Source organism: Pinus tabuliformis, chromosome 8 (genome assembly GCF_031772625.1).
Source record: "Pinus tabuliformis cultivar Carrire ecotype Pingquan chromosome 8, CPIR1, whole genome shotgun sequence".
Lineage (NCBI taxonomy): Eukaryota > Viridiplantae > Streptophyta > Pinopsida > Pinales > Pinaceae > Pinus > Pinus tabuliformis.
In genome coordinates, this window is record NC_142294.1 from 1,609,303,609 (window position 1) to 1,609,317,742 (window position 14,134).

Below are 14,134 nucleotides of genomic sequence, written 5' to 3' on the forward strand. Positions count from 1 at the left end.
CCTTTAAATCTACCAAGCCGTGAGAAAGATGAAATTTGTTGATATGAAAACCTCTCTTAGAGTGAAAAGAAATTTGATCCATCTCCGCGCTTGATAGATTTAGAGATAAGATAGATCTAACCTTGTGTAAAGATTTGGATTTTAACCTCGTGGTTTTTTCTATGATATTCTTCTTTAATGTAGTTATTTTAAAAGCATAACATTAACATATAAATAACCAAGGCTTTAGACAAGTTTGAAGCCACCTTGTGGAGCAGATTAGAGCAAGTTTGATAATAAAATTGTAATGCAAAGTGTGAAGACAAACTCATACATCAATGGAAAGGATTTTCGATATGTCTTGCATGTTTTGTTCTAAATCATTCAAATCTCATTCTAAATTATCTTGAATCCCCTCAAGGAAATGTTTATTGCTCAAGGGATAGAGAAATTTTAGAGAATTATTCAAGAGGAAGTACTAACCAGTGGATGGAGTTTTGAATCCACCGACTGTCGATCGTTAGCTTTGAATTCACCCACTGCAAATTGGACAGAACGAGTAAGTTTCATTAGTGAAAACACCATAGTTGAAATTTTAATCCCGAACACAACTACTTAAATCCTAAACTCTAGTATTTACTAGTCGAGCTCATTAGTGATTCCAATACATGCACTGTAATTTTTCTCAGACCATTGCAACGACACACTAAAAATTTATAAAACCAAGACTCATTGATCGTCCATATATCATCACTAATACATCCTTCCTAGATTGTTGAAGATTCTCTTTTAACAGAAAGTGTTTTTGTGACTTTGACTTTTAATAGTTTTTTAACAAAAAAAATTAAAAATCTTACCCAAGTTACCAAAGTCTCTTTTTTCGAAAGTTACGCAACCAAAATATCTTGAAAATATTTCTGACAATGATTAAGATTTCACATTTAAGTAATATTGACTTTAATATTAGAAAGAGAGAGTGTCCTGTTTAGTCAGAGACAGATAGCATTCCTTGTGCTTAATTTGATGTTAGTGAGGTCTTTTTTCCAATAGGGAAGTGCAACCCATTATTTTTCTTAGTTTACGGAAAAAATCAGTATTTAGCATCATTGTTTCAAAGTCAATCTCTTTTAATTCAAACTTCAAACATACGGTAAGATTTAATTTTCGTGAGTGCGCTCTCATTTTTTGAAAATTACTCAACGCTAAGATCTCCATAGACTTTCTGAGAGTGCTATTTCATTAAACAATACTTTGCGATTAATTTAGTGTTTATTGATTAATCAATACTTTATGGAAATGTGGTATTCTTTTCTTCTTATTTTTGGAAAAGTAGGTTTTTAACATCATTGTTTAAAAGTCATAGTCTGATTTATTCAATCTTCAAATGGAGAGAAATATTTAACTTATGTGGGTTCCATCTCTTTTCTAGAAAATTAGTGAATGAGAAGATTTCTCTATTTGCTAATGTGATTCTTTCTCTTAATACTAAGAAACTCTATTTTCTCATCCATCTTGATTAATGTTGTACTTCTGGAGATCATTCTGTTAGATGAAACATACGGACAGGGAAACAAAGACACTAATTATGATACCAAACTCATACCAAAATGCTTTATTATAAAGTGATATATACTTGTCTTTTAAAGTTACAAATCTACGAACCAACTAACCATCACAACTAATCACCTATGTAACCATCTAACTAAATTCAAGATTATTCTTAACATCACCCCTTAATATTGAGGGTTACATTATTTTAATGCCTAAATTTTGACGCTAAAATTCAAAATTGACTCTTCCCAAAGGTTTGGTGAAGATATCTGCTAATTGTTCCTTGGAATCACAAAATTTGAGAGTTACATCACCATTTTTAACAAGTTCATGAATGAATTGGAATCGAGTATCAATATGCTTTCTTTTTTTTATGAAACACATTATTCTTTGACAAGGAAATAGTGGAAGTATTATCACAGAAGATTGAAGTAGGCTCCTTTTCTGTATATCCAAATTCTAACAGAAGTCTTTTCAACCATACTAATTCAAATGCTTATGTATTTTTTGCTACGTACTCGACTTCTATAGAAGATAAGGAAACTATGGGTTTCTTTTTGGATGTCCATGAAATCAAATTCTTGCCAAATAGAAAATCATATCCAGAAGTGCTCTTCTTGTCATCAATACAACCTACAAAATCATTGTTTGTATAACTTATGATCTTATTGTCCATTGAAGTTGTGTACCACAAACCATAAGTGGTTGTACCTATAATGTACCTTAAAACTCTTTTTCCAACTTTCCAATGACAATCCTTAGGAGATTCCATAAACCTGGAAATAGAACTTGTTGCATATGCTATATCAGGTCTAGTAGCAGTAAGATACATAAGACTACAAACAAGTTGCTTATACAAAGTGGAATTAACAACAATACCCACATCATCTTTGCTTAACTTTGTACCAAATTCAATAGGAGTATCTACTAGTTTACTCTTGTCCATCTTAAACTTTTTCAAAACATCAGTAGCATACTTTTGTTGACTGATAAAGATACCATTATTTGATTGTTCCACTTCAATGCCTAAGAAATATTTCATTAATCCAAGATCTGTCATTTCAAATTCATTTTTCATTGTTACTTTAAATTCATCTAACTGCATATTCCCTGTATAGATCATGTCATCAACATAAATACATAATATAAGGATATTACCTTGATGATCTTCCTTGATATACAAAGTTGGTTCATGGTCGCTCCTTCTGAAACCATCATTCAACAAGTAATGATCAATTCTACTATACCAAGCTCTTGGAGCTTGCTTCAAGCCATACAATGCTTTCTTCAACTTGTACACTTTATGTTCTTGTCATTTCATTTTGAATCTAGGTGGATGACCCACATACACTTCTTCATTTAACACTTTGTTCAAGAATACATAATTTACATCCATTTCATAAATAGGCCACTTGTTTTGTGCTGAAATAGCCAATACAAATTGAACAATATCTATTATTTGTACACATGAAAAAATTTCACCATAATCTATGCTAGGTTGTTGTGAAACACTTTTGGAAACTAGCCTTCCTTTATGTTTATCAATCTCACCTTTCTCATACAACTTTGTTTTATAAACCCATTTAACACTTATGAAATTTTTATTTGTTGGTAGATCAACCAAATCCCAAGATTGTTTATTTCAATAGCATCAATTTCATTATTTATTGCATCTACATGTTCCTGTTTTTTTTATCTTCTTCAAAACAAGTAGGTTGAAATGAGAAAAAATAAAAATGTGATATATTATCATCTTGTGCATAAATATCACTCAAACTTATCATTCTTTTATTTTTATCATAATCAGAATCATTATTAGATAATGAACTTGTTTTGTCTTGAACCTACAATCTTGGAATACTTGTTGTAGGTGCTTGATGTTCATCTAATACAACAAAAGGATTATGACAAGTACCATTTTCCATTTCATTCCATGATTTTCTTTCCATAAACTTAACATCTCTACTTATGACAAACTTCTTAGTAATAGGATTATACAATCTATATGCTTTAGATTGTTCACTATATCCTATAAAAATGTACTTCTCACTCCTATCATCAAGTTTCATAGTTTTTCTGGAACATGAGCGAAAAAAATACAACCAAAAACTTGAAAATGTGAAACAGTTACCTTTTTTCCACTCCATGCTTCTTTATGTACCTTACCTTGAACACTAGAAGTTGGTGATCTATTTAGTATGTATACAAAACATGCAACTGCTTCAGCCCAAAAATATTTAAACAAATTTCTTGCTATAAGAAAACTTCTATCCATGTTCATGATATTCTAATTCTTTATTTTTACCACTTTGTTCTGTTGTGGAGTATATATGGTGGGTCTCTGTTTTTTAATTCCATTATGTTTACGAAAATTAAAAAAAAAATAAAATAAAATAAAATAAAAAAATAAAAATAAAAAAATCTTTAGAATCATACTCACCTCCTCCATCTGATCTCAAAACTTTGACAAACTTTCCACTTTGTTTCTTAGCTTCAACCTTGAACTCCTTGAACTTAGCAAAAGTCTCATATTTTTATTTGATAAAATAAACCAATCTTTCCTGCTAAAGTCATCAATAAATGTTAGAAAATAGAAACTTCTACCAACTGATTGTGTTTGCATAGGACCACACAAATTTGTATGAACTAAATCTAATTGTTCTTTGGCTCTATAAGAAGCTGATGAAAAACTATCTCTCTTATCTTTTCCCATTACACAACTTGTACAAGGAGATATTTGTTCAAACAAAGTAGGAAAACCTTTTACCATAAATTGTCTTTGCAACAAATTCATACTTTTAAGAGGTAAATGACCATATCGCAAATGCCACAACTCAATTTCATTTGTTGTTGAAACATTATGTGCATACAACTTCCCACTTCTCATTTCTAATTGATACAACATATTCTTTGTCATAGGAATCTTTGCAACCAGAGTTTTATTTTGATCAAAAATTGTGCAAGTAGTGTTGTGAAACTTAACATCATAGCCATGTGCATCTAACTGACCAACACTCAACAAATTATGCTTGAAATTGGGTACATAGTAAACATCATGAATATTCTTCACCACATTTTTCTTGGTTAGTACTGGCACAACACCTTTTCCTGAAGCTTTGACTTGATGATCATCACCCAAACCAATAATAGAAGTGAAAGATGTATCAAGATAAGAAAACAAATCATTGTGACCAGTCATATGATTACTACACCCGCTATCAACCAACTAGATATTCTTGTTAGGTACTTTCTTAATGACTTGACATGAAAGAAATAAAGCATCAGATGTTTCACATTCAATGTTAGAAACATTAGCTTTATTTCTACTTAAAACATATTACAACTTTCAACATTTAGATTTATAATGGCCATACTTTTTACAATAGTGACATTGAATGTTTGACTTGTTTGTCCACTTACAACCACGTTTGAATTGAAGTTGTTTTGATTGTGCTACCCATGGTTTATCCTATGTTTGAGATTTCCCTCTACAATTTCCCTTCTTGCCACGAAAACCTCTACCTTTGCCTCAGTCCATGGAAAATTTAGACTTGAAAGCATGTTCTAAAGTACCAACATCTAAATTAATTCTTTCTTCATGAGATCATAAGTAACTGGCTAATTCTTCCATAGAAATTTTATTAAATCCTTGGGCTCAAGAATAGCAGTCACTATCCTTTCAAATCCATTGACAAAATTCTCAGATCTTTTTAAACAACCCTTTGATCTTCTCACTTTTCATCATTAATTCGAAATTGATTTAAAACACCGATAACTATACTCATAAATTGATCAATAGCTCTTTATTCATTCATCTTGAGGGTTTCAAACTGAGTTCTAAGGGTTTGTAATTTCACAAATTTCACCTTTTCATTACCTTGATAAGTCGTTTTAAGAATATCCCAAATTTCTTTAGTAGTCTTTGCAATAGTGATTTTAGGAAAAACAAAATCATTTGAAAAATTAAAAATGCAAGGTTTAACTTTCCCTTCTTTTTGTTTGTGTTCCTCTAATTATTTTCTTTGAGCAGTAAACATAGAATCAGGTTCTATGAACCCTGATTCAACATAATCCCAACAACCTAGACCTTGCAAACAAGCTTGCATTTTTAAACTCCAAAATTCATAATTGGTTCCACTAAACATTGGTGCTGGAATTGAAAATTGACTTGAAGACGTCATTCTTCAACTAAAAATTCAATAAAAGAAGCGAAGAAAAATATATAATAATTCTCTGATAAAAAAAGAAAACGCTCAATAAAAAATGGGGGCAGAGATCTCGATCAACTTCAATTGAATGGCCAAACCACAATAGGGTCAGGATCAATCCAGGCATGAATTGCATGAGAGGGAGATACAATTACCGAATATACCCAAAAACATTTGAAAATCTTTGATTGTTTACTCAATGAAAATCTGGGGCTGATAAAATGATCTAGGTTTGTAATGAAGTGGCCCAAAACGTTTTGTTGGGCATTGCAGGGTTTTCTCAGCAGTTTCCAATCTACATGTGTCAAAATGTTGTAAGTGGAAATGAGCAGTAGCAAATCCAGACAACTTAAGCCTCTTGTCGGGGCTCTTCTCTCTACGTCAAGTAGTACGTGACAAAAAGCACTTCATGTAACCTCTCTGCATCATCAAACCTCTTTCATCATCCAACCACGCATTTTTGCAACAAATTGTTGAGTTTGGTTTTCACTTAAGCTTTCATTGCAATTCGAAATTGTGGCTACTCGTACCGCTCGTAGTTGCGGAGCCTGTTGATTCCCTCAACTAGGAAGACTCTAATAACATGAAAATATGGATAGAGAAACACAAATTATTATACCAAATTCACACTAAAAAAAGCAATATATACTTGTGTTTGATAGTTACAAATCTACAAATTGACTAACCATCACAAGTCACTCAATAACTAGAAACAAGTAATCACCTATGTAACCATCTAAGTAAACTCAAGATTACTATTAACATTAGAGAAGATTCTTATTGTTGATTTTCATGTATCACCGTAATGGTGGGTGGCAATTTACCATGAGAGGGAAAAAATTAGATAAAAGTTTTATCAGTGGTCTTCAAGTGCACCTGAAATTGGATGATTGAGTGGGTGGGTAATAAAGATGAGAAAAATTATTCAATAACTTATTGGAACATAGCCATGAGGTATCAATTTAGTCATATGGGTTGGAATTTTGAAACATACCTACTCATCAAATTTGACTGTTTTCACACCTCTCGACTTGTCTTCACAATTTCAAGGAAGGCTATTTGATGGTTTTGCATATTTTTGAACAATATTTGAAAAACAAATAAGCCATTATAGGAAATTTTCCCATCAAATTACATACTTTGTACATATTTATCCCATGGTAGATGGTGATCTTTACATGTTAAATACGGACAGCTCACAAGATTGACAGGATGTTAGAGGCTCTAAACACGGACAACGCAGACAATGCCCCTCTTCCCCAACTCTTAAAAAAACATGAGCTTAACAAGTATTCCCATAATAGTTCCTCTATGATTAGGAATAGAAAATATCAGGCACAAGGTAAATTAAAGTTAGTATCTCCAACATTTCATATAAAACCCTTTTTTTTTTTGTGTGCAGATTTTGAATTATTCTACTACATTTAGTGTGATTATTAGTAGAGTCAAGTTTCATTTACCATGAAAATATTAGGAATAATAACTACATATTTGAAAACAAGTCTCAGGGTCACTTCATATTGGGGGCAAAAGTGTTCAAACCTCTTTTGATAAAAGAAAGTATGGTGACACTTATAGGGATTTATCTTGCTAACCAATATGTTACCACATTGTAAAAAGTATAATTAATATATTGTAGGTAATGAAGGAACTTGGAAAATATAATTCCTACTTGTCTTAGTTGTGATGTTTTCCAAGTATAGGAGTATGTCCCTAGTGTTTAGGCGTTTGTTGAAGCCTAGTTGGTTGAGAGATTGTCTCCAATTAGTTAGCATCCTAGATTAGTGTGTGGTTGAGATATTCACTCAACCAAGAGATTGTATGTCCAAGATAGTTTAGTTATCGAGACATGGTTTCTTGTACTTATATTGTATCATTATTTGATGTGAATAATATAACTTTGTGTGGATTATGCAAATTTATCTTGGTCTCAAAGCCCATATGGGCATAGCTTGCCCTCTCTTATGGGAGTACTGAGGGAAATAGAGAGTATGTGTGCTTGTGTAGTTTTCTTTGTAGAATAGATTGTCTTCTAGGTGTGTGTTTGGTGTGTCCATATTTTTAATACGCAACCTAGAGTTTTGGTGATTTGTTGAGTCGTCCAGGCTTGTGATGGTCGAGTTGGGTGTGAAGTTCAACCTGGTGTTGATTTGATAAATTGTTTCATGCCAAGTGAGTCAAGAGTCGTAAGACACTAAAGCTCACCAATATATGAATTTGTTCGCTCGAGCTTAGGAAGGTGGCCTTGCCTTTCAGGCATAGATAAGTTACATCGAAGCATGTGGTGTGGCTACTTGGATATAATTCCATGGGTTGTTAGTTGTTTTTGGGTTCTCAACCTCTGCTCTACTCTTGTCTCTGTGATACTTTCCATCACACCTCATTGCACCCTCTTACTATTAGTTGCAACATGAAATTGCCATGTCATTAGTTTGAATCACAAGGAGATATCTATGATGGTTTTCACTACATGTTCAATTCTAGAAATTGTGTTGTTGATATTGATGTTGAAGAGAAGGTAATTTTTTTTTATTTTGGGAATGTATAATGATTGTTTGAAGCACTAGTTTTTCCTGTTGTAAGAGTGGCCCATGGACATTGAGGCAATTTGTGTGACTTGAGATATGTGCAAGCCATGAGAGAGAGAGAGAGAGAGAGAGAGAGATTAAGTGATAATGTTGGTGATATGAGCCTCGAGAGAGTATGGAGATGAGTGAGTTGAGTGCCATCTATTGCAAGGAATAAATTGCATTATATGAAACTAAGAACTAGCATGCATTGAAGCAGAGTGGCCATTGTGGAAGTCTTCTGTAGCACCGTGTGTGTGAAATGAATCTTTTGTGAAGCATTGATCCATTTTATCCATGAAGCTTTTTCTTATGAGTATGTCTAACATTTAGTTTCCTTTCCTTTCTGAAGAATAATCTTCTTAGAAATTGCAATTGTTGTGTGTTTTATGGTGGAGTCGTGGTGTTAGCTTAGAAGATAGCTTGTGCGCGGTGGTGGATCCGGTTTGAAGTTTACACACCATAAACGATGAATAGTAGGAGGATGAGAGTCTGAGTTTGATCATTTTCCCAAAATGTTTAATAATTTGATGTTCCATCGTGGCTACAACACAAACCTAATGATGATAAAAATAAAAACTAATTGTGATTGTGTGAGGGTTATTTCAACATTTTGAATTTATTTGGAGTTTGGAGAGATAAATGCATTGAGCCTGACCAACTCAATGTATAAATGCAATTTGCTAGAAATGGTTATAATTACAAAATCCAAAGAAAAAAAAAATTAATAGTGGTATTTATAAATGTTTTGGAATTATAAGCATTTGCATTGAGCATGGCTAACTCAATGGAGTTGTTTTGTTAGGATTAGCTACTCTAACAAATCATAGGTGAATCCGAGACCTCAATTAAACCAGAAAAAGAAGGAGGAGACCAAAGACACTTTGTGGTGGATAATAAGGTTGAAGTACAACAAATATTGATTTTGTGCAACAACGACATTGAAAATCAGGGGATGATGGACAATTAATTCAAAGTTTGTGTGATTTTTTGGAATAGACTCATGAGCATGGTATATTATGTGTCACATACATGTATTAGTAAGCAATTCTATGATGTTTTGTAGTGGTCATTCAAAAGTTTGTAATATTTTATGTACGTGAAGTTGTGTTGTAAGTCTTGTAAGGCACATTGTGTACCTCCATGAAGTTTGTGGTAATCTTAAAACCACTTTGTAAGTGTAAGTTGGTGGTCAACCGGAAACCACTTTGCAGTGTAGATTTGTGGTAAGCCAGAAACTACAAGTGTGAGATGGAAGTGGAAAGGGATTCATGTAGCATGGTTTAGGATTAGCCAAAAAATCCTAGGTAGGGTTCAGGCTCTCTGTCGACAAAACTCTAGGCATGGTTTAGGGTAAGCCAATAAAAATCATTGCATGGTTACAAGTAATCCGAGAAAACCCGGGTTGATAATGGTTAAGGGGGGTATATAGGTACAAGTACAAGTTCGCAGATATAACAATTGACTGAACCATGTACATGAATGACATCCTAGTAGACTGGTAGTTGCAGCGGTTGCTACTCATGCATTCTAGGAGATGGTTGTTCCTTTATATGGACATCAACATATTTTTTTTTATCATGTTTGTAAACACGAGGACCACAACTAGACTTTGTTGATTGAGACTTAGACAAATAGTCATTAAGGGGGGACTTTGAAAATATAATTCTTATTTTAGTTGTGATTCTTTCTAAGTATAGGAGTTTGTCCCTAGAGTTTAGGGGTTTATTGAGGCCTAGTTGCTTGAGAGATTCTCTCCAACTAGTTAGCATCCTAGATTGGTGTGTGGTTGAGATATTCACTCAACCAAGAGATTGTATGTATGTCCAAAATAGTTTAGCTATCTCGAGACATAGTTTCTTTTATTTATATTGTATCAATATTTGATGTGAATAATATAATTTTGTGTGGATTAGGAAAATTTAACTTAAGAGATGTGGGCTAAGGGAGAATTATAAGTATTGCTGATTAAAATTATGTGGTAAAATTAGGGGAAATGTAAAAATCTGGCTGTACTTTTATTATATAAATGTACCCTAGAGGGTTTAACAAAAAAATTTGTGAGGGTTTTATCAATATTTAATATTTAAGGAGACTTAGAAATGTCCTTTAGTATCCCATGAATATGATTGTTATGATATAGGTTAACTAAATCAATTGGGCTTGGAGTATGCCCGAGCATTGTTTATGCTTAGCTAAGAGTTAGTTTTCTCATACTAGGTTAAGAGCCCAAGACCTACATGCATGGCAAGAGGGAAAGCCTACCCCTTATGGACTCAAAACTGGTATGGTTTTCCTTGAATAACAATGATAAGTCACCATGCTTTTGTAAATAATATCTAATAATAATTATCCCACTATTAAGTGAACTACTTAATTATAATAAATTTTCCAATAATAATAATAAAATCAATAAGTAAATAATCCTGGTCCTGGGGTAGGAATCAAAATCTGTGAGTGCACTCAGTGACGTTGAGGATTTTCCAAGTCTTTTCGCTGCAAATAATACAGAGTCGTATTTTTCACGGAACAATACTCTCCTGGGGTAGGAATCAAAATCTGTGAGTGCACTCAGTGACGTTAAGGATTTTCCAAGTCTTTTCGCTGCAAATAATACATAGTCGTATTTTTCACGGAACTATACTCTAATAGAGTTGAATTCAACTCGATTGCAGATTTAAAAAGATTTCGGAATTTGACCTTTGACCTTGTAATCTTGACCCTCCAGTAAGGCAGCTTGTACTAAAGACATTCCAGTGACGCCTACCACTGCAGCAACGTGTTAGTTACGGCGTTGAATCAAACAGATCCCGAATTCGACCCCGAATTATAAATAGGCGATCAGCAGAATATGCTTGCAAGAGTGAAGGGGAAGAAAAGAGAAATACTTTCAAAGTTAATCATGGGGCGCAGCTTATTGGCACAAATTCTATGCTTCTGTGCTCTTTTTTCTATCCTGGAATTGGCCTTTTTTCCTGCCACAACAGACGCTCGAATGGTTGCTGCTTACCATAATCATTTGAATCGATCAACAGGTATGAATCAACGTATTGAGTTTCCAAGCCAAATTATATTTATCTTCTGTTCTTGCAATCTGTATTAGGGTTTTCACTTGTATTTTACTAATTTTCCAGAGGTATCAAAGGAAGAAGCGGAAGGTAGGGGATTGCCGATGAAGGTATTGATGGAAGGAATGAAAGTGAAAAAAATGATAACCGAATCTGCGAGGCGTCCACCACTTTCTCCTCCCCCTCCATGTCCAAACCCTAATCACCATCCAATTCCCGGTTGTTAAGCGCCTAATGCGCTACATCTTTCCCCTACAATTGTAACTGTCTCGTTTTCCTGGGGCTTCTGCGCCTCTAACTCTGGGTGTGAGTGTTGCTATCACTATTGGAATGTGCTCCAAATAGTCTTCTGCCAGGATATCTGAGAGCTCTGACTCTGGTTGTTTTCTTAGTTTGAGTCTGTCTACCATAATTGAAATTGTTTTTTTTGTGTTTACATTGAAGTATTCTATATGAGAGATCACTTATTCACTCTGTAACATAAAATTATCAGTGGGAGATTGTAGATTCAATTATCATACTTTCTAAAATCAACATTTTTTTTCCCAACCAAAAGTTTCACAATGAATCATTGCATTCATTTCCATCTTTTCCCATGACCAACTTTCTAAAATCAACCTACTGATATCATATATTCACAAATTTGGTTACTAAACAATATATAACAGTGGATTTTAGATGGAGAAATCTGGAATATGGATGCATTGTGATGCGTTGCAAGGGGTGCGATTCTCCGAATATACACTGGTTCATAATAAAATTGTTGAATATATTATTTTATATGTAACTGATAAGTAATGGTTAGGTGTAGATGTTTTATCTGGCTACGTGTAGAAGTTTGATTTTCAGGTATAAGCCGTCTAGATTAGGGGTAGAAGTTTGATTTCCAGGTATAAGCTTTTTTTTTTTTTTTTGAAATTTTATTTTGATTTTCACATTATTTTAAAATTTGATGATGATGATGATGGTGGTGGTTCACGTCCCCTGAGACCAAACATTGATCTATCGGACCTAAAGAAACCAATTATTTATTTTGATTTAAGATTTTATCCGAGCTCAATATCCAGAAGTAAAGTGAATTATTTAACTTTCTTTTTATGAAATTTAAAATATTCTTAAAATTTGTAATCTAAATAAAAATAAATGTTCATGAAATTTAATATACAGAAGTAAAGTGAATTACTTAACTTTATTTTTATTAAATTTAAAAATATTATTAAAATCTGTAATTTAAATAAAAATAAATTGTTTTAAAATTTAGTATCAGAAGTGAAATTATTTATTTAATCGTTTTTTTATTAAATTTAAAAATATTCTTAAAATATGTAATCTAAATAAAAATAAATTGTAAAACAATTTCCAATTAAAAATAAAAAATACATGCTTCTCAACAGGACAAATTTGTTTTGATTAGAAAATAAACCAAAAGTAAAGAACAAACTTATTACAAAATTTGATAGAATGATAATATGCATTTGCAACTAAGCTTCTTACTTTTTCAGTTCAGCCTTGTTAATCTAATCCAAGAAACTCTTAATTGAGTTTACTAATCTCATTAATTTAATCAATCTAGTAACTGAAAATTTATCTATAAATTATACGAAGAAGAAGTTCTAAAAGGTGTATTTTACTATTTTTATTGGATTATTGAGCCAAAAGGCTTATTTTATAACTAAGTGTATAAATATGTATATTTATCTTAAAATAAAAATAAAATATTCTTTAAATAGAAAAGCAATGTAGGATATATATATATGACCTTATATAATTTAATGTAAAGTAATCAGAAGTAAAAGAATATGTGAATAAGATGTTTAAGCCTTATATTTTCAAAAATATTTTAATATGTGATATCTTCATATATATTTATATATATAGAAAAAAATGTTAAAATATCAATTCATATTGTATAGAATAAAATATCCAATATGAGTTAAAATATCAATTATTTTAATATGAATTAATATTGATGTATACCTAAAAATATATTAATAACCAAAATATCAATTTAATGTATGATGATAAAATGGCTCAATACATATGTTATGTTAAACAATAAAAATTACATATTATTTTTTGCACTCTAAAATAAGTTTACACCTAAAGAAATTTGATCCCTTTAGGCTCATATTTAAAATGTTATATCCAAAATAAAGATATCAAAATGTATGACAAATTGCATTCTAAATTTTAAATAAAGAAATGGTTTCTAAATAATTATGTGTGAATTTTTTTTTTTAACTATGAGATATAAAATAAAAATAAAAATAAAAAAATAAATAAATAAAATCATAATTTGTTTATAAAAAATTTATGAAATTTAAAAGTAAATAGTTTTTAAATAATATTTTAAAAATGCTAAATATCTGAATACTATGCTTGATTTTAGACTTTTGTGATCCATACTAGTTTTGATAAATTCTTTCGGATTAATCACGTCATGAGTTTTTGGTCGAACCATCTAATGTGGTTCATCATCTAAATATTCTTTGTGGGAGATAAAGGCAAGCTTTTATGAGGAAAAGCCTTGCGGGAGATAAAGACAAGCTTTTCTAGGAAAATCCTAGGCAAATGGATAAAAATGATCCATAAAAGCGGGGCACCACTAATGGAAACCATATCATGAAAGAGCATATTAAATACCCATTTAAGATATCAATAGGAGGCAGTTGATCCATGACAAGAACTCTCGACTCGGAGGTGAACTCGAGGAAATCAGTTCTAGATGCTCGATTTTCCAAGTGACCTCCTTTCAGTGTTT

General features: G+C 32.0%; 1 long non-coding RNA gene across 1 annotated transcript; it reads left to right on the forward strand.

Annotated features, from left to right (window-relative positions):
- Window positions 1–11,103: 11,103 nt before the first annotated feature.
- On the forward strand, window positions 11,104–11,764 carry LOC149242195 (uncharacterized). The gene is made up of 2 exons (XR_016245700.1): window positions 11,104–11,340; window positions 11,440–11,764. It is a non-coding gene; the product is annotated as an uncharacterized LOC149242195 (long non-coding RNA).
- The last annotated feature ends 2,370 nt before the right edge of the window (window positions 11,765–14,134 follow it).